Source organism: Panthera uncia, assembly GCF_023721935.1.
Source record: "Panthera uncia isolate 11264 chromosome C1 unlocalized genomic scaffold, Puncia_PCG_1.0 HiC_scaffold_4, whole genome shotgun sequence".
Lineage (NCBI taxonomy): Eukaryota > Metazoa > Chordata > Mammalia > Carnivora > Felidae > Panthera > Panthera uncia.
Genome location: NW_026057585.1, coordinates 31,792,845 through 31,795,913, shown reverse-complemented (window position 1 = coordinate 31,795,913; position 3,069 = coordinate 31,792,845).

Genomic DNA, 3,069 nt, shown 5'->3' with positions numbered 1-3,069 from the left:
CTTTCTGCTCCTGGGTTATGTAAAAATTTCTTAGATATATTAAATTAACAATCCACAAAAAAATGATAAATCAAATTTAATCAAAATTAAAAACTTATCTTACTTGAAAGAGATAAAAAATTAGACACAGACTGAGAAAATGAAACTCAATAATAAGGAAAAAAACAATACACCAACAGATTTAGATATTTCACCAAAGAAATTATATGTTTGTAAAAAAGAACATGAAACTATGTTCAACATTATTAATCACTGGGGTAAATAAACTTACAATTAAGATAATATAATTCTAAACACCTTTTAGAGTGTCTAACACTAAAACATTGATCTACCCAGTGTTGATGAGCATGTGAGAAAACAGGACACTGCTGGTAGGAATGTAAAACCTACTGTTCATTGGAGAACAGTATGGTGGTTTCTTAAAAAGTTCAACAAAGTTATAAATGACCCAGCCATTCTATCTCTATGTATTTACCCAAGACAAGAGAAAGCACATGTGGCCATCCATATAAAACACATATAAATGTTCATAGCAGGTTTATTTATATTTATTTCCAGACAAAAACTGGAAACAAACCAAATGTCTATCAAGAGGTGAATGAATATCCAAATTGTGGTATATCCATACAAGTTGTATTGCTGAAGAATATTACTTGGCAGTAAAAATGAATAAGCTAGTAATGCATGCAGAAAATGTGGACTAATATCAACACAATTATGCTGTATTGAAAAAGCCAGACCACTGCCCTAACCAAAAGAGTAGAAATTGTACGATTCCATTCATATAGAACTGTAGAAAATGCAAAGTAATGTACAATGAGGAAAGCTTTTAAGTGTTTGCCAGCGGACAGAGGGGTAGAAAAGAGAAATGGATGTGAGGGACTGGAACAGGAAGACATTTTTGAGGGTGTTATATATGTTCGTGATTTTGACTGTGGAGATTATTTTGGAGTTTGTGTGTGTGTGTGTGTGTGTGTGTGTGTGTGTGTGTGTGTTTGCATGTGTGAAAACTGGTCACATTTTACACTTTAAATATATGCACTTTATTGTCAGTTATGAGTCAGTTTTACCTCAATACAACTATTTAAAAAAGTAAATTAATGTAAAGATGCTAATAAGGAAGTTTATTCTTAAATTTACTTGGTGAGAGACATTTTGGAGCATTAAAATATTAGGCAAATAATTTTTAAAATTTAAATTTTAAATTTAATAACCACTGATAAAATGCTTACATTGCACCAGGTATTAGTCTAAGTGCTTTATAAACATTAACTTTAGTCCCTGTGATAATTCTATTCCTTAGGCATGGCATTATCCATACCCATCTTATATATGAAGAAACTGAGCCATTAAGAGTGACATAATTTGTAAATGTGAAGCTCAGATTTACTCGGTGGTCTGGCTTCAGGGATATAATATAGCCCTGTTTAATCTTGCTTATAAGGACAGAGTTTATTTTGACTACTTTACAAAGTCAGGAACTGTATAGGATTTTACTTTCATTTTCTTACCGCTCACATTTCTTGAATAGCTTTTATGCATACAGGTTGGACTATTTACTGCCTTTTTATAAGATAACACTTTAACACTAAGTACTGCTTTCATTAACATGTACTGTACTGCCCACCAGACCTCTACCTTAAAACCTTCCTGTCTCCCTATTCCTCACTTCTTTTCCAAACTGCTTCCATTCTATAAAGCACAGTCTTTCAGATTTTGAGATAAATATAGCAATACATCACCTATCTTCATTCCCACCCAAATCCATTTGCCCCATTGTAAAATTTCTATGGCATTTATTATCCATATGAAACCACTGAACACTTGATTCATTTTGCTTCTAATGATTCATGTTTTAAGAATATAAATTTGGGGAGGGCAGTGCCTGGGTGGCTCAGTCGATTAAGTGTCAGACTCTTGATTTGGGCTCAGGACATGATCTTGCAGTCATGAGATCAAGCCCCGCCTTGGGCTCAGTGTGGAGCACGGAGCTTGCTTGGGATTCTCTCTCTGTCCATCTCCTTCAGCCCCTCCCCATCTTTCTCAAAATAAATAAATGCTCTCTTTCTCAAAATAAATAAATAAACTTAAAAAAAAAAGAATGTTGGGGCACCTAGGTGGGTCAGTCAGTTAGTTAAGCGTCTTTGTCTCAGGGCATGATCTCATGGTTTGTGAGTTTGAGCTCCACATCAGGCTCTGTGCTGACAGTGGGGAGCCTGCTTGGCATTCTCTCTCTCTCTCTCTCTCTCTCTCTCTCTCTAAAAATAAATAAATTAATTTAAAAAATGAAAAAGAATGTAAATGTTTTTGACAATTATATCCTGTGTCTTTCACATCAGAAACCAAGTCCTTATTTTGTGTCATGAATATGCAGAAATACATATATTTGACACAGAATTGCCAGCCCCTCTGGACTTACAGAACCATACATGCTCCACTTGAAAATATCACATTGTCTGTTTAAAGCCCTCATAGAGAATAAGCAGCAAGGAATATGAGAGTTGGCAATACATCTCTCCCCCCATCACTATCTCCAAGTTTCGTCTTGGGTATGTAACGAGAAACGTCCACTCAGGCATGAAGAATAGAGGCTAAATGAATTGCGTTTGGATTGTGAAAATGGTGCGCTTTATGTGGTTAGGGCACATTCCACATTTTTTTTCTCCCTTAATGAACGTGGCATTTGTGTCAACCGGTGAAGAGTGGGGGGTCTTCTTGGTATGGATAAAAATTCATTAAGCTAGTTCAGCAGGGAACACCAGGATCCACATCTTACCCAGTCCTTCCCTCTCAAATAGTTTTCATTAACTCTCCGAGTTCTAAAACAAGTCACTCTCATTTTTTCATTACATGTTTCATATAATTTATTGTACATAATAAATAGTTTGCAAGAGTTGGGTTTATGAATAGCTTGAAACAGGTTTTCCGTGTCCAAATCAAGCTGCCATAGTAACCATTTTTCATTTCTGCCAAACGTATGGTCTTTTCCTTTTTTTTTTTCTTTCTGCCTTGAAATATGTTGTTTAAAAAAATCCCAAATTATTCAGGAAAGTTGATCAGGTTTCATTA